General features: G+C 34.4%; 4 non-coding genes across 4 annotated transcripts in view; all 4 read right to left on the reverse strand.

Moving 5' to 3' along the window:
- Window positions 1-5,427: 5,427 nt before the first annotated feature.
- Window positions 5,428-9,397, reverse strand: LOC139353799 (large subunit ribosomal RNA). Its single transcript, XR_011604939.1, has one exon. It is a non-coding gene; the product is annotated as a large subunit ribosomal RNA (ribosomal RNA).
- A 405-nt stretch (window positions 9,398-9,802) lies between these two features.
- Window positions 9,803-9,981, reverse strand: LOC139353848 (5.8S ribosomal RNA). Its single transcript, XR_011604976.1, has one exon. It is a non-coding gene; the product is annotated as a 5.8S ribosomal RNA (ribosomal RNA).
- A 665-nt stretch (window positions 9,982-10,646) lies between these two features.
- On the reverse strand, window positions 10,647-12,641 carry LOC139353769 (small subunit ribosomal RNA). The gene has a single exon (XR_011604908.1). It is a non-coding gene; the product is annotated as a small subunit ribosomal RNA (ribosomal RNA).
- A 3,885-nt stretch (window positions 12,642-16,526) lies between these two features.
- The window catches only part of LOC118878746 (large subunit ribosomal RNA), a 3,944-nt gene continuing 470 nt past the window's right edge, over window positions 16,527-20,000 (reverse strand). Inside the window, exon 1 of the ribosomal RNA XR_005015276.2 lies at window positions 16,527-20,000. This exon is cut by the window's right edge and continues 470 nt beyond it. This is a non-coding gene — a ribosomal RNA (large subunit ribosomal RNA).

The raw sequence follows: 20,000 nt of genomic DNA on the forward strand, positions 1-20,000 counted from the left end.
GTTAAGATAGAGGCAGAAAGGTCAAATATACATTTACAATGTATATCTAGCAATCCTGCCTCTTTTTGTTTTAAATAGGATTAATTAACGATAAAATTGGGAAACAATTTGTTATTCTATGTATAATAGAAACACTTGGCCTTTGTTTCGACTTTATTATCTTGGGCTTAAAATATTAACCGCGGAGCCAAGTCCCATATTCATAAATGAACACAGAAACAAATTTGACGGATAATATCTTATCTACCGACTATTGTCAATAGGAGATGGCCGGCCCATTGACCATCCTATAGTAGTTTTTGGACCCATTATCTTTAATTCGGGTATTTTCAATTGTCTTTGCCACCAAACCATTTGAAACTCTCTCTTATAATAAGAGAATACACATATAATTCCATTATATGGATATATCATCTTCATTTTATTTGCTACATCACCATATAATAGTTTTTGAACCCGTAATCTTCAATTCGGGTATTTTCAATTATCTTTACCAACCAACCATATGGTATTCTTTCTTATAATAAGAGAATACATGTGTATATCCATTATATGGATATATGGTCTTAACTTTATTTGCTACACCACCCTATACTAGTTTTTGAACCCAATATCTTCAATTCGGGTATTTTCAATTCTCTTTGCCAACCACCCATATGGTATTCTCTCTTATAATAAGAGAATACAAGTATATTTTCATTATATGGATATAATGCCATTTATTTTTCAATATCCATATAATTCATTTAGTTTTGTATGTACAAAACAAGTTTTCTTTATAGTATTGACAAAATCATATGCATACGCATAACATAAGTTTTGACCAATACGAGGAGGGGCCCGCCAACGACCACCTCCCTATAGTAGTTTTTGGACCCATGATCTTCTAAAAGCATGTTTACAGTACTAGCGTCACCCTCACTAGGTTTATATATCGTGTTTCAGTGATACACAGGTAAATTTTACCATGTATTCTTAAGTATATGGCAATTATATGCCATATCTATATAATTCAATCATATTTTAATGTATATTTATTATATTATACATTATTATGCCTTATAGGTATTATACCTATAAGCCATATCCATACGATTCATTTACTAGTGCCGCCCCTCACTAGGTTTATATATCTTATTGCATTGATATACAATTTATTCTTATTTATATGGCATTTATATGCCATATCTATACAATTCCTTCATATTTCGATGTATACTTGCTAGATTATACATTGTTATGCCTTATAGGTATTATACCTATAAGCCATATCCATACGATTCACTTATATAAATATATGTATATTTTTCAATACATTATTTTTTTTCACTTTTGTATGGATTTTTATGCATATCCATACATTTATATGGATATGCTTGGCGGTCTTAATAGTATTGACAAACTTATATGCATAACATAGGTTTTGACCAATACGAGGAGGGGCCCGCCAACGACCACCTCCCTATAGTAGTTTTTGGACCCATGATCTTCTAAAAGCATGTTTACAGTACTAGTGTCACCCTCACTAGGTTTATATATCGTGTTTCAGTGATATACGGGTAAATTTTACCATTTATTCTTAAGTATATGGCATTTATATGCCATATCTATATAATTCAATCATGTTTTAATGTATATTTATTATATTATACATTATTATGCCTTATAGGTATTATACCTATAAGCCATATCCATACGATTCATTTACTAGTGCCGCCCCTCACTAGGTTTATATATCTTATTGCATTGATATACAATTTATTCTTATGTATATGGCATTTATATGCCATATCTATACAATTCCTTCATATTTCGATGTATACTTGCTAGATTATACATTGTTATGCCTTATAGGTATTATACCTATAAGCCATATCCATACGATTCACTTATATAAATATATGTATATTTTTCAATACATTATTTTTTTCACTTTTGTATGGATTTTTATGCATATCCATACATTTATATGGATATGCTTGGCGGTCTTAATAGTATTGACAAACTTATATGCATAACATAGGTTTTGACCAATACGAGGAGGGGCCCGCCAACGACCACCTCCCTATAGTAGTTTTTGGACCCATTATCTTCCAAAAGCATGTTTACAGTACTAGCGTCACCCTCACTAGGTTTATATATCGTGTTTAAGTGATATACGGGTAAATTTTACCATTTATTCTTAAGTATATGGCATTTATATGCCATATCTATATAATTCAATCATATTTTAATGTATATTTATTATATTATACATTATTATGCCTTATAGGTATTATACCTATAAGCCATATCCATACGATTCATTTACTAGTGCCGCCCCTCACTAGGTTTATATATCTTATTGCATTGATATACAATTTATTCTTATTTATATGGCATTTATATGCCATATCTATACAATTCCTTCATATTTCGATGTATACTTGCTAGATTATACATTGTTATGCCTTATAGGTATTATACCTATAAGCCATATCCATACGATTCACTTATATAAATATATGTATATTTTTCAATACATTATTTTTTTTCACTTTTGTATGGATTTTTATGCATATCCATACATTTATATGGATATGCTTGGCGGTCTTAATAGTATTGACAAACTTATATGCATAACATAGGTTTTGACCAATACGAGGAGGGGCCCGCCAACGACCACCTCCCTATAGTAGTTTTTGGACCCATGATCTTCTAAAAGCATGTTTACAGTACTAGTGTCACCCTCACTAGGTTTATATATCGTGTTTCAGTGATATACGGGTAAATTTTACCATTTATTCTTAAGTATATGGCATTTATATGCCATATCTATATAATTCAATCATGTTTTAATGTATATTTATTATATTATACATTATTATGCCTTATAGGTATTATACCTATAAGCCATATCCATACGATTCATTTACTAGTGCCGCCCCTCACTAGGTTTATATATCTTATTGCATTGATATACAATTTATTCTTATGTATATGGCATTTATATGCCATATCTATACAATTCCTTCATATTTCGATGTATACTTGCTAGATTATACATTGTTATGCCTTATAGGTATTATACCTATAAGCCATATCCATACGATTCACTTATATAAATATATGTATATTTTTCAATACATTATTTTTTTTCACTTTTGTATGGATTTTTATGCATATCCATACATTTATATGGATATGCTTGGCGGTCTTAATAGTATTGACAAACTTATATGCATAACATAGGTTTTGACCAATACGAGGAGGGGCCCGCCAACGACCACCTCCCTATAGTAGTTTTTGGACCCATTATCTTCCAAAAGCATGTTTACAGTACTAGCGTCACCCTCACTAGGTTTATATATCGTGTTTAAGTGATATACGGGTAAATTTTACCATTTATTCTTAAGTATATGGCATTTATATGCCATATCTATATAATTCAATCATGTTTTAATGTATATTTATTATATTATACATTATTATGCCTTATAGGTATTATACCTATAAGCCATATCCATACGATTCATTTACTAGTGCCGCCCCTCACTAGGTTTATATATCTTATTGCATTGATATACAATTTATTCTTATGTATATGGCATTTATATGCCATATCTATACAATTCCTGCATATTTCGATGTATATTTGCTAGATTATACATTGTTATGCCTTATAGGTATTATACCTATAAGACATATCCATACGATTCACTTATATAAATATATGTATATTTTTCAATACATTATTTTTTTTTCACTTTTGTATGGATTTGTATGCATATCCATACATTTATATGGATATGCTTGGCGTTCTTTATAGTATTGACAACCTCATATGTATAACATAGGTTTTGACCAATACGAGGAGGGGCCCGCCAACGACCACCTCCCTATAGTAGTTTTTTACCCCGAGCTCTGCCAAAATCATGTTTACAGTACTAGTGCCACCCTTCACTAGGTTTTTATATCTTATTTCAGTGATATAAGTGTTAATCATTCTATTTATTCTTATGCATATGGCATTTAAAAGCCATATCTATACAATTCATTCATATTTCAATGTATATTTATAATATTAAACCATATTATGACATATAGGTATTATACCTGTAAGCCATATCTATACGATTCATTCACTAGTGCCGCCCCTCACTAGGTTTATATATCTCATTTCAGTGATATATGGGTAAACTCTATTATTTTTCATATGACACTTATATGCTGCCATATATATAAAAATGCATTTATATTTCAACGTATATATATTTACTATATTATACATTAATATGCCTTAAAGGTATTATATCTACTATAAGCCATATCCATACGATTCATTTATATAAATACATATATGTATAATTTTCTATACATAAATTTTTTTTTATTAATATATGGGTTTCCTAAGCATATCCATATAATCCATTTAGTCTTATATGGATTAGATTGGTCTTCTTTATTGTATTGCCAAACTCATATTGATAACATAAGTTTTGAACAATAAGAGCAGCCGCCAACCAACCAACCGCCGCTACCATTACTTACTTTTATATATGTCCTCTTTATTTTAATGGTCTCTTTATTTGAATTTCAATACCATAGGAATATTTATACATCGAATATGTTTGCCACTAATTTTTCGCGTCACTTATAATATGACGATACAGACTTGCTACCATAACATAAGTTTTGAACAATAAGAGGAGCAGCCGCCAACCAACCAACCAACCAACCACTGCTACCATTGGAGGAACATATACTTACTTATTATATGGCCTCTCTCTGTACTTTAATGGTCTCTTTACTTGAATTTGAATACCATAGGAATATTTATATACATCGAATATGTTTGCCATTAATTTTTCGCGTCACTTATAATATGACGATACAGACTTGCTACCATAACATAAGTTTTGAACAATAAGAGGAGCAGACACCAACCAACCAACCGCTGCTACCATTGGAGGAACATATACTTACTTTTATATATGTCCTCTTTATTTAAATGGTCTCTTCATTTGAATATTAATACCATAGGAATATTTATACATCGAATATTGTTTGCCACTAATTTTTCGCGTCACTAATAATATGACGATACAGACTTGCTACCATAACATAAGTTTTGAACAATAAGAGGAGCAGACACCAACCAACCAACCGCTGCTACCATTGGAGGAACATATACTTACTTTTATATATGTCCTCTTTACTTGCATTATCAAAATACCATAGGAATATTTATACATGGAATATGTTTGCCACTTTATCATCGCGTCACTAATAAAGATGACGATGCATTTTGTTTGTTCAATATTTATTTATAATAATATATTGATTTTTTTATAGGTCTCTTATATTACTAGACCTTTTGCTAACCACAAAGTGGCGCGCCGTTGCAAGCAAGCATAAATTATTATGCCGCTTGCAACATCTTTATTATCGAATCATCAAGCAAAGGATAAGCTTCAGTGGATCGCAGTATGGCAGCTGCTCAACCACTTACAACACCTTGCCTGTTACAAAAGTCGTTTACAATTGATTCTAGGCTTTGTCATTGTATTAAATAATGCTTTTATATGTAACTAGCGCGGCATCAGGTGATCAAAGATCCTCCCAATTTACTATGTTACAAATTACATTGGCATCACATCCATTGTCGTTTATAAAGTAAATTATAAACTTTAAATGGTTTAGAAGCCATACAATGCAAATTGCCCCTTATTTATCATTGCAGTCCAGCACGGATACGACCTTAGAGGCGTTCAGGCATAATCCAACGGACGTAGCGTCATACCACTGTTCGCTCGAACAAGTATTGTGCCATTGGTCCGTACCTGCGGTTCCTCTCGTACTACGCAGGAATGCTGTCGCAACAACGTTTTGTCATTAGTAGGGTAAAACTAACCTGTCTCACGACGGTCTAAACCCAGCTCACGTTCCCTTGCATGGGTGAACAATCCAACGCTTGGTGAATTTTGCTTCACAATGATAGGAAGAGCCGACATCGAAGGATCAAAAAGCGACGTCGCTATGAACGCTTGGCCGCCACAAGCCAGTTATCCCTATGGTAACTTTTCTGACACCTCTTGTTAAAAACTCTTTAAACCAAAAGGATCGATAGGCCGAGCTTTTGCTGTCCCTGTGTGTACTGAACACCGAGATCAAGTCAGCATTTGCCCTTTTGCTCTATGTGTGGTTTCTGTCCGCACTGAGCTGGCCTTGGGACACCTCCGTTATTATTTGAGAGATGTACCGCCCCAGTCAAACTCCCTACCTGGCAATGTCCTTGAATTGGATCATACCTGAGTAATTGGAGTTATACCAAATTTTCAAATCAAAAATACATAAATGCACCGTTTTATTAAAGAATTTGTTTGCGATTATATAACAAACTCGTGATACTTTGATCAAGAAGCTTGCATCAAAACCCAATACCATAAGATATAATAAATATATCCGTATAATGGCTAGGAAATGATACACGTTCCATTTAATCAAGTAAGTAAGGAAACAATAAGAGTAGTGGTATTTCATTGGCGATACCAAACCGAAGTCTAATATCTCCCACTTATTCTACACCTCTTATGTCTCCTTACACTGCCAGATTAGAGTCAAGCTCAAAAGGGTCTTCTTTCCCCGCTAATTATTCCAAGCCCGTTCCCTTGGCTGTGGTTTCGCTAGATAGTAGATAGGGACAGTAGGAATCTCGTTAATCCATTCATGCGCGTCACTAATTAGATGACGAGGCATTTGGCTACCTTAAGAGAGTCATAGTTACTCCCGCCGTTGACCCGCGCTTACTTGAATTTCTTCACTTTGACATTCAGAGCACTGGGCAGAAATCACATTGTGTCAACACCCGCTAGGGCCATCACAATGCTTTGTTTTAATTAGACAGTCGGATTCCCCAAGTCCGTGCCAGTTCTGAATTGATTGTTAATTGATAATCGTTATAATTAATAAGAACTAATTGGTTTAACCCAATTAGTATTCTTAAAAATTTTAGCAAGAAAGTTCCACAATTGGCTACGTAACTAAACTATCCGGGGAACAAGTGACCAACATAAATGCCAGACACTCTATTTACCCAGAACGAGCACATAAACCATGTTATTGTTTCCCAATCAAGCCCGACTATCTCAATCTTCAGAGCCAATCCTTATCCCGAAGTTACGGATCTAATTTGCCGACTTCCCTTACCTACATTATTCTATCGACTAGAGACTCTTCACCTTGGAGACCAGCTGCGGATATTGGTACGGCCTGTTGAGAAGTTTGCGTGTCCCCACCATAAATTTTCAAGGTCCGAGGAGAAAATATCGACACAACAGTATATGTCATGCTCTTCTAGCCCATCTACCATATCTCTCTGCGAAAGACTTCCATGGTAGTACGGCTATAAAACAGAAAAGAAAACTCTTCCGATATCTCTCGACGGCTTCTTTATGGTCGTTCCTGTTGCCAGGATGAGCACGAGGCCCATATTTAATAACAAACGGATACTCAACAGGTTACGGAATTGGAACCGTATTCCCTTTCGTTCAAAATTATTCAAGTATATTAATTAGCTTGATTTATATAATATAATATATTTGTATGGCATTTGTGTTTTACTTGAAAATTTTCGGCTTTCGCCTTGAACTTAGGACCGACTAACTCGTGATCAACCACTGTTCACACGAAACCCTTCTCCACTTCAGTCCTCCAAGGTCTCATTCGATTATTTGCTACTACCACCAAGATCTGTACCAATGGCAGCTCCATGCAGGCTTGCGCCAAACACTTCTACGCATACCATTGTACCTTCCTACTCACTAAAGTTTCAAAATTTATATCACAAGTAATATAAATCATCTACTTTAGCGGTAATGTATAGGTATACAACTTAAGCGCCATCCATTTTAAGGGCTAGTTGCTTCGGCAGGTGAGTTGTTACACACTCCTTAGCGGATTTCGACTTCCATGATCACCGTCCTGCTGTTTTAAGCAACCAACGCCTTTCATGGTATCTGCATGAGTTGTTAATTTGGGCACCGTAACATTACGTTTGGTTCATCCCACAGCGCCAGTTCTGCTTACCAAAAGTGGCCCACTGGGCACATTATATCATAACCTTGAACTTCATATCAAGAAAGTTAAGGTTCTTACCCATTTAAAGTTTGAGAATAGGTTAAGATCGTTTCGACCCTAAGGCCTCTAATCATTCGCTTTACCAGATAAGATTATTTTATATAACATTAAAATGCACCAGCTATCCTGAGGGAAACTTCGGAAGGAACCAGCTACTAGATGGTTCGATTGGTCTTTCGCCCCTATACTCAATTCTGACAATCGATTTGCACGTCAGAACTGTTTCGGTCTTCCATCAGGGTTTCCCCTGACTTCAACCTGATCAAGTATAGTTCACCATCTTTCGGGTCACAGCATATATGCTCAAGGTACGTTCCAGTTAGAGGCATAAATAATATAAATATCATTATACATAACTATATAGAACGCCCCGGGATTGTGTTAATTAGCTATAAATAGTTAAAAAACTAATCCCATTATTAGTCAAGTTAATTACGCTATTAGGTTTATATCCCAATAACTTGCACATATGTTAGACTCCTTGGTCCGTGTTTCAAGACGGGTCCCGAAGGTATCCTGAATCTTTCGCATTGTTAATCATACAAGTGCATATAATAAACACAAAAATCAATGATAATTATGCCATTATATAATTCCGAAAAATTAACGCACTGTATTCATATAAATCTATCAGCACTTTATCAAATTAATAACATTTATTCTGTGTTAAAATGCAAGCAAATTAATTTGAATAAACTATAAGTTATATTTTATGATAAATTTTGTATGCTAATAGATTACAATGTCCTTATATGGAAAAAATGCACACTATTATCATAATATTGTTTAAATATTACAATTTTAATGATGAATTTTCCATAACGGATATTCAGGTTCATCGGGCTTAACCTCTAAGCAGTTTCACGTACTGTTTAACTCTCTATTCAGAGTTCTTTTCAACTTTCCCTCACGGTACTTGTTTACTATCGGTCTCATGGTTATATTTAGTTTTAGATGGAGTTTACCACCCACTTAGTGCTGCACTATCAAGCAACACGACTCTTTGGAAACATCATCTAGTAATCATTAACGTTATACGGGCCTGGCACCCTCTATGGGTAAATGGCCTCATTTAAGAAGGACTTAAATCGTTAATTTCTCATACTAGAATATTGACGCTCCATACACTGCATCTCACATTTGCCATATAGACAAAGTGACTTAGTGCTGAACTGATTTCTTTTCGCTCGCCGCTACTAAGAAAATCCTGGTTAGTTTCTTTTCCTCCCCTAATTAATATGCTTAAATTCAGGGGGTAGTCCCATATGAGTTGAGGTTGTGTATAACTTTTATTTGCAATTAATTCTTTATATATAATGATAAAACATTTTATTAAATTCGTTATATTTATATATATATATATTTGTATGGCATTTGTTTGGTCTAACGAATCAACGAAGAATAATAATATAGTCAACGGCTTTCTATTTTCTAATCGTTAATAAGAGACAATTCTAGATAAATTTTTTATGCTAGACATTTCTCAGTATTATTTGATTGAAAAAGAAAATATTTCTCTTCGTTTTTCACATTCAAATTAATTTACTAATGTGAGATAATGTTTTTCATATATTTGTTAATATTATGAATAAAATAATTAAATTATTATTATCCAATAATATACCATATGCTTATAAAATTTCATTATAAAATTTGTATAAACAACTTAATTAGCATAGTCTTACAACCCTCAACCATATGTAGTCCAAGCAGCACTATAAAATTAATTAAAGTACATAACAGCATGGACTGCGATATGCGTTCAAAATGTCGATGTTCATGTGTCCTGCAGTTCACACGATGACGCACAGTTTGCTGCGTTCTTCATCGACCCATGAGCCGAGTGATCCACCGCTTAGAGTTTTATATATTGGTTTGTTAATTTTGTCATATATGTTTTTATTGAAAGAAATTAAAAATACACCATTTTACTGGCATATATCAATTCCTTCAATAAATTTATTTTTATACCTAAAACGAATGCTGCGAAATGTCTTAGTTTCATATAACCAATAATATATCAAGTATTTTTTTAATGGCATTTACGGTATTAAATACTTTTTAGCGATATATATTGAAATTTATATAAAACATTAACCTGTATTAATCAGGTACAACATTGTACATTTTAGGTTGTTGCATTATCCAATGTATGCGCATAACTGAGATGAACAATACATATCGCAACGCGTGTATATTATGGTCCATATACACACAGTGTTTTATTAATTGCATTTAATATACAATATAATAATAATATCAAATAATTTCGATTTGCTTGTTCGAATTTGTTATTTGTTTGCTTTCGCTTTCTTGCTTATTTATTTCTCTTATTTATTGCAATAATATATTTATATATTATATATTTCTTATTACAATTATTATATTTCGACTTGCTTTTTCGAAATTGTATTTGATCTATATATATAGATCATATTTTTGGCAATTTAATATTTTATTTGTATTACTATAATAATGTTATTATAATAAAAACAAATTTTTTTATTAACGGTAAGGATATTAAACAATAATGATCCTTCCGCAGGTTCACCTACGGAAACCTTGTTACGACTTTTACTTCCTCTAAATAATCAAGTTCGGTCAACTTTTGCGAAACAACCGTAACACACAAGGCGTCACAGTGATCACGTCCGGAGACCTCACTAAATAATTCAATCGGTAGTAGCGACGGGCGGTGTGTACAAAGGGCAGGGACGTAATCAATGCGAGTTAATGACTCACACTTACTGGGAATTCCAAGTTCATGTGAACAGTTTCAGTTCACAATCCCAAGCATGAAAGTGGTTCAGCGGTTTACCCGGACCTCTCGGTCTAGGAAATACACGTTGATACTTTCATTGTAGCGCGCGTGCAGCCCAGGACATCTAAGGGCATCACAGACCTGTTATTGCTCAATCTCATTATTGCTAGACGCAATTTGTCCATTTAAGAAGCTAGTGTCCTTATAATGGGACAAACCATCAGGTACGGCTCCACTTATATAAACACATTCAAACACAATAAACATTTTACTGCCACCATGAATGAAGGCTATATAAGCTTCAACACCATAATCCTGAAGATATCTATTTAATATATTTGAGTCTCGTTCGTTATCGGAATTAACCAGACAAATCACTCCACGAACTAAGAACGGCCATGCACCACCACCCATAGATTCGAGAAAGAGCTATCAATCTGTCTTACACACTTATGTTCGGACCTGGTAAGTTTTCCCGTGTTGAGTCAAATTAAGCCGCAGGCTCCACTCCTGGTGGTGCCCTTCCGTCAATTCCTTTAAGTTTCAGCTTTGCAACCATACTTCCCCCGGAGCCCAAAAGCTTTGGTTTCCCGGGAAGCGACTGAGAGAGCCATAAAAGTAGCTACACCCAATTGCTAGCTGGCATCGTTTATGGTTAGAACTAGGGCGGTATCTGATCGCCTTCGAACCTCTAACTTTCGTTCTTGATTAATGAAAACATCTTTGGCAAATGCTTTCGCTTAAGTTAGTCTTACGACGGTCCAAGAATTTCACCTCTCGCGTCGTAATACTAATGCCCCCAAACTGCTTCTATTAATCATTACCTCTTGATCTGAAAACCAATGAAAGCAGAACAGAGGTCTTATTTCATTATCCCATGCACAGAATATTCAGGCATTTGAAGCCTGCTTTAAGCACTCTAATTTGTTCAAAGTAATTGTACCGGCCCACAATAACACTCGTTTAAGAGCACTAATGCAGGTTTTTAAATAGGAGGAACATATGAAAAAATACAAGTATCTAAGCACATGTAAGAACTCCACCGGTAATACGCTTACATACATAAAGGTATAGTACTAACCACAATTGTAAGTTGTACTACCCGTATGAAGCACAAGTTCAACTACGAACGTTTTAACCGCAACAACTTTAATATACGCTATTGGAGCTGGAATTACCGCGGCTGCTGGCACCAGACTTGCCCTCCAATTGGTCCTTGTTAAAGGATTTAAAGTGTACTCATTCCAATTACAGGGCCTCGGATATGAGTCCTGTATTGTTATTTTTCGTCACTACCTCCCCGAGCTGGGAGTGGGTAATTTACGCGCCTGCTGCCTTCCTTAGATGTGGTAGCCGTTTCTCAGGCTCCCTCTCCGGAATCGAACCCTGATTCCCCGTTACCCGTTGCAACCATGGTAGTCCTAGATACTACCATCAAAAGTTGATAGGGCAGACATTTGAAAGATCTGTCGTCGGTACAAGACCATACGATCTGCATGTTATCTAGAGTTCAACCAATATAACGATCTTGCGATCGCTTGGTTTTAGCCTAATAAAAGCACATGTCCCATAAGGTTCATGTTTTAATTGCATGTATTAGCTCTAGAATTACCACAGTTATCCAAGTAACTGTTAACGATCTAAGGAACCATAACTGATATAATGAGCCTTTTGCGGTTTCACTTTTAATTCGTGTGTACTTAGACATGCATGGCTTAATCTTTGAGACAAGCATATAACTACTGGCAGGATCAACCAGAATAATGTTTTTATTCATATTTCATTCATATTTTTGAATAGAAATTAGCAATATAAATTTTATAGATTGTTTTCTATCGAATACGGCCATTTTTATATAGCATTCGTATACGTTTGTTTTCAATATATACTTGTTTCGCCACTAATAATAACAAGTTTTTTAATTATTGATGTTTAAAAAAAAGAAATATCTTATCTTCTTTAAAACACAATATTTTGTAATATGTAATAATATTTTCTTTATATATGCATATTTCATTCTAAAATATCATTTTTGTTCGACATACGTCATTATTGTATCCACACATGTACAATTTTTGTTTAACCAATATATAATATTGAGTTAAATCATTTGTATTTTGATGATAAATTTAAAATTTATCTGTATATATTCATATAGACTCTTTGGTAATATATAATATAAAACCGAGCGCATATATGATATGTACTTTAATAATAAAATATATTTATAATTCGCTTTTACGCCTTTTTTTGTGTAAACTAATATTAAATAGTTAAGATAGAGGCAGAAAGGTCAAATATACATTTACAATGTATATCTAGCAATCCTGCCTCTTTTTGTTTTAAATAGGATTAATTAACGATAAAATTGGGAAACAATTTGTTATTCTATGTATAATAGAAACACTTGGCCTTTGTTTCGACTTTATTATCTTGGGCTTAAAATATTAACCGCGGAGCCAAGTCCCATATTCATAAATGAACACAGAAACAAATTTGACGGATAATATCTTATCTACCGACTATTGTCAATAGGAGATGGCCGGCCCATTGACCATCCTATAGTAGTTTTTGGACCCATTATCTTTAATTCGGGTATTTTCAATTGTCTTTGCCACCAAACCATTTGAAACTCTCTCTTATAATAAGTGAATACACATATATTTCCATTATATGGATATATCATCTTCATTTTATTTGCTACATCACCATATAATAGTTTTTGAACCCGTAATCTTCAATTCGGGTATTTTCAATTATCTTTACCAACCAACCATATGGTATTCTTTCTTATAATAAGAGAATACATGTGTATATCCATTATATGGATATATGGTCTTAACTTTATTTGCTACACCACCCTATAGTAGTTTTTGAACCCAATATCTTCAATTCGGGTATTTTCAATTCTCTTTGCCAACCACCCATTTATTTTTCAATATCCATATAATTCATTTAGTTTTGTATGTACAAAACAAGTTTTCTTTATAGTATTGACAAAATCATATGCATACGCATAACATAAGTTTTGACCAATACGAGGAGGGGCCCGCCAACGACCACCTCCCTATAGTAGTTTTTGGACCCATGATATAGGTATTATACCTATAAGCCATATCCATACGATTCATTTACTAGTGCCGCCCCTCACTAGGTTTATATATCTTATTGCATTGATATACAATTTATTCTTATGTATATGGCATTTATATGCCATATCTATACAATTCCTTCATATTTCGATGTATACTTGCTAGATTATACATTGTTATGCCTTATAGGTATTATACCTATAAGCCATATCCATACGATTCACTTATATAAATATATGTATATTTTTCAATACATTATTTTTTTTCACTTTTGTATGGATTTTTATGCATATCCATACATTTATATGGATATGCTTGGCGGTCTTAATAGTATTGACAAACTTATATGCATAACATAGGTTTTGACCAATACGAGGAGGGGCCCGCCAACGACCACCTCCCTATAGTAGTTTTTGGACCCATTATCTTCCAAAAGCATGTTTACAGTACTAGCGTCACCCTCACTAGGTTTATATATCGTGTTTAAGTGATATACGGGTAAATTTTACCATTTATTCTTAAGTATATGGCATTTATATGCCATATCTATATAATTCAATCATGTTTTAATGTATATTTATTATATTATACATTATTATGCCTTATAGGTATTATACCTATAAGCCATATCCATACGATTCATTTACTAGTGCCGCCCCTCACTAGGTTTATATATCTTATTGCATTGATATACAATTTATTCTTATGTATATGGCATTTATATGGCATATCTATACAATTCCTTCATATTTCGATGTATACTTGCTAGATTATACATTGTTATGCCTTATAGGTATTATACCTATAAGACATATCCATACGATTCACTTATATAAATATATGTATATTTTTCAATACATTATTTTTTTTTCACTTTTGTATGGATTTGTATGCATATCCATACATTTATATGGATATGCTTGGCGTTCTTTATAGTATTGACAACCTCATATGTATAACATAGGTTTTGACCAATACGAGGAGGGGCCCGCCAACGACCACCTCCCTATAGTAGTTTTTTACCCCGAGCTCTGCCAAAATCATGTTTACAGTACTAGTGCCACCCTTCACTAGGTTTTTATATCTTATTTCAGTGATATAAGTGTTAATCATTCTATTTATTCTTATGCATATGGCATTTAAAAGCCATATCTATACAATTCATTCATATTTAAATGTATATTTATAATATTAAACCATATTATGACATATAGGTATTATACCTGTAAGCCATATCTATACGATTCATTCACTAGTGCCGCCCCTCACTAGGTTTATATATCTCATTTCAGTGATATATGGGTAAACTCTATTATTTTTCATATGACACTTATATGCTGCCATATATATAAAAATGCATTTATATTTCAACGTATATATATTTACTATATTATACATTAATATGCCTTAAAGGTATTATATCTACTATAAGCCATATCCATACGATTCATTTATATAAATACATATATGTATAATTTTCTATACATAAATTTTTTTTTATTAATATATGGGTTTCCTAAGCATATCCATATAATCCATTTAGTCTTATATGGATTAGATTGGTCTTCTTTATTGTATTGCCAAACTCATATTGATAACATAAGTTTTGAACAATAAGAGCAGCCGCCAACCAACCAACCGCCGCTACCATTACTTACTTTTATATATGTCCTCTTTATTTTAATGGTCTCTTTATTTGAATTTCAATACCATAGGAATATTTATACATCGAATATGTTTGCCACTAATTTTTCGCGTCACTTATAATATGACGATACAGACTTGCTACCATAACATAAGTTTTGAACAATAAGAGGAGCAGCCGCCAACCAACCAACCAACCAACCACTGCTACCATTGGAGGAACATATACTTACTTATTATATGGCCTCTCTCTGTACTTTAATGGTCTCTTTACTTGAATTTGAATACCATAGGAATATTTATATACATCGAATATGTTTGCCATTAATTTTTCGCGTCACTTATAATATGACGATACAGACTTGCTACCATAACATAAGTTTTGAACAATAAGAGGAGCAGACACCAACCAACCAACCGCTGCTACCATTGGAGGAACATATACTTACTTTTATATATGTCCTCTTTATTTAAATGGTCTCTTCATTTGAATATTAATACCATAGGAATATTTATACATCGAATATTGTTTGCCACTAATTTTTCGCGTCACTAATAATATGACGATACAGACTTGCTACCATAACATAAGTTTTGAACAATAAGAGGAGCAGACACCAACCAACCAACCGCTGCTACCATTGGAGGAACATATACTTACTTTTATATATGTCCTCTTTACTTGCATTATCAAAATACCATAGGAATATTTATACATGGAATATGTTTGCCACTTTATCATCGCGTCACTAATAAAGATGACGATGCATTTTGTTTGTTCAATATTTATTTATAATAATATATTGATTTTTTTATAGGTCTCTTATATTACTAGACCTTTTGCTAACCACAAAGTGGCGCGCCGTTGCAAGCAAGCATAAATTATTATGCCGCTTGCAACATCTTTATTATCGAATCATCAAGCAAAGGATAAGCTTCAGTGGATCGCAGTATGGCAGCTGCTCAACCACTTACAACACCTTGCCTGTTACAAAAGTCGTTTACAATTGATTCTAGGCTTTGTCATTGTATTAAATAATGCTTTTATATGTAACTAGCGCGGCATCAGGTGATCAAAGATCCTCCCAATTTACTATGTTACAAATTACATTGGCATCACATCCATTGTCGTTTATAAAGTAAATTATAAACTTTAAATGGTTTAGAAGCCATACAATGCAAATTGCCCCTTATTTATCATTGCAGTCCAGCACGGATACGACCTTAGAGGCGTTCAGGCATAATCCAACGGACGTAGCGTCATACCACTGTTCGCTCGAACAAGTATTGTGCCATTGGTCCGTACCTGCGGTTCCTCTCGTACTACGCAGGAATGCTGTCGCAACAACGTTTTGTCATTAGTAGGGTAAAACTAACCTGTCTCACGACGGTCTAAACCCAGCTCACGTTCCCTTGCATGGGTGAACAATCCAACGCTTGGTGAATTTTGCTTCACAATGATAGGAAGAGCCGACATCGAAGGATCAAAAAGCGACGTCGCTATGAACGCTTGGCCGCCACAAGCCAGTTATCCCTATGGTAACTTTTCTGACACCTCTTGTTAAAAACTCTTTAAACCAAAAGGATCGATAGGCCGAGCTTTTGCTGTCCCTGTGTGTACTGAACACCGAGATCAAGTCAGCATTTGCCCTTTTGCTCTATGTGTGGTTTCTGTCCGCACTGAGCTGGCCTTGGGACACCTCCGTTATTATTTGAGAGATGTACCGCCCCAGTCAAACTCCCTACCTGGCAATGTCCTTGAATTGGATCATACCTGAGTAATTGGAGTTATACCAAATTTTCAAATCAAAAATACATAAATGCACCGTTTTATTAAAGAATTTGTTTGCGATTATATAACAAACTCGTGATACTTTGATCAAGAAGCTTGCATCAAAACCCAATACCATAAGATATAATAAATATATCCGTATAATGGCTAGGAAATGATACACGTTCCATTTAATCAAGTAAGTAAGGAAACAATAAGAGTAGTGGTATTTCATTGGCGATACCAAACCGAAGTCTAATATCTCCCACTTATTCTACACCTCTTATGTCTCCTTACACTGCCAGATTAGAGTCAAGCTCAAAAGGGTCTTCTTTCCCCGCTAATTATTCCAAGCCCGTTCCCTTGGCTGTGGTTTCGCTAGATAGTAGATAGGGACAGTAGGAATCTCGTTAATCCATTCATGCGCGTCACTAATTAGATGACGAGGCATTTGGCTACCGTTGACCCGCGCTTACTTGAATTTCTTCACTTTGACATTCAGAGCACTGGGCAGAAATCACATTGTGTCAACACCCGCTAGGGCCATCACAATGCTTTGTTTTAATTAGACAGTCGGATTCCCCAAGTCCGTGCCAGTTCTGAATTGATTGTTAATTGATAATCGTTATAATTAATAAGAACTAATTGGTTTAACCCAATTAGTATTCTTAAAAATTTTAGCAAGAAAGTTCCACAATTGGCTACGTAACTAAACTATCCGGGGAACAAGTGACCAACATAAATGCCAGACACTCTATTTACCCAGAACGAGCACATAAACCATGTTATTGTTTCCCAATCAAGCCCGACTATCTCAATCTTCAGAGCCAATCCTTATCCCGAAGTTACGGATCTAATTTGCCGACTTCCCTTACCTACATTATTCTATCGACTAGAGACTCTTCACCTTGGAGACCAGCTGCGGATATTGGTACGGCCTGTTGAGAAGTTTGCGTGTCCCCACCATAAATTTTCAAGGTCCGAGGAGAAAATATCGACACAACAGTATATGTCATGCTCTTCTAGCCCATCTACCATATCTCTCTGCGAAAGACTTCCATGGTAGTACGGCTATAAAACAGAAAAGAAAACTCTTCCGATATCTCTCGACGGCTTCTTTATGGTCGTTCCTGTTGCCAGGATGAGCACGAGGCCCATATTTAATAACAAACGGATACTCAACAGGTTACGGAATTGGAACCGTATTCCCTTTCGTTCAAAATTATTCAAGTATATTAATTAGCTTGATTTATATAATATAATATATTTGTATGGCATTTGTGTTTTACTTGAAAATTTTCGGCTTTCGCCTTGAACTTAGGACCGACTAACTCGTGATCAACCACTGTTCACACGAAACCCTTCTCCACTTCAGTCCTCCAAGGTCTCATTCGATTATTTGCTACTACCACCAAGATCTGTACCAATGGCAGCTCCATGCAGGCTTGCGCCAAACACTTCTACGCATACCATTGTACCTTCCTACTCACTAAAGTTTCAAAATTTATATCACAAGTAATATAAATCATCTACTTTAGCGGTAATGTATAGGTATACAACTTAAGCGCCATCCATTTTAAGGGCTAGTTGCTTCGGCAGGTGAGTTGTTACACACTCCTTAGCGGATTTCGACTTCCATGATCACCGTCCTGCTGTTTTAAGCAACCAACGCCTTTCATGGTATCTGCATGAGTTGTTAATTTGGGCACCGTAACATTACGTTTGGTTCATCCCACAGCGCCAGTTCTGCTTACCAAAAGTGGCCCACTGGGCACATTATATCATAACCTTGAACTTCATATCAAGAAAGTTAAGGTTCTTACCCATTTAAAGTTTGAGAATAGGTTAAGATCGTTTCGACCCTAAGGCCTCTAATCATTCGCTTTACCAGATAAGATTATTTTATATAACATTAAAATGCACCAGCTATCCTGAGGGAAACTTCGGAAGGAACCAGCTACTAGATGGTTCGATTGGTCTTTCGCCCCTATACTCAATTCTGACAATCGATTTGCACGTCAGAACTGTTTCGGTCTTCCATCAGGGTTTCCCCTGACTTCAACCTGATCAAGTATAGTTCACCATCTTTCGGGTCACAGCATATATGCTCAAGGTACGTTCCAGTTAGAGGCATAAATAATATAAATATCATTATACATAACTATATAGAACGCCCCGGGATTGTGTTAATTAGCTATAAATAGTTAAAAAACTAATCCCATTATTAGTCAAGTTAATTACGCTATTAGGTTTATATCCCAATAACTTGCACATATGTTAGACTCCTTGGTCCGTGTTTCAAGACGGGTCCCGAAGGTATCCTGAATCTTTCGCATTGTTAATCATACAAGTGCATATAATAAACACAAAAATCAATGATAATTATGCCATTATATAATTCCGAAAAATTAACGCACTGTATTCATATAAATCTATCAGCACTTTATCAAATTAATAACATTTATTCTGTGTTAAAATGCAAGCAAATTAATTTGAATAAACTATAAGTTATATTTTATGATAAATTTTGTATGCTAATAGATTACAATGTCCTTATATGGAAAAAATGCACACTATTATCATAATATTGTTTAAATATTACAATTTTAATGAT

The sequence above is a fragment of the Drosophila suzukii genome, chromosome Y (assembly GCF_043229965.1).
Source record: "Drosophila suzukii chromosome Y, CBGP_Dsuzu_IsoJpt1.0, whole genome shotgun sequence".
Lineage (NCBI taxonomy): Eukaryota > Metazoa > Arthropoda > Insecta > Diptera > Drosophilidae > Drosophila > Drosophila suzukii.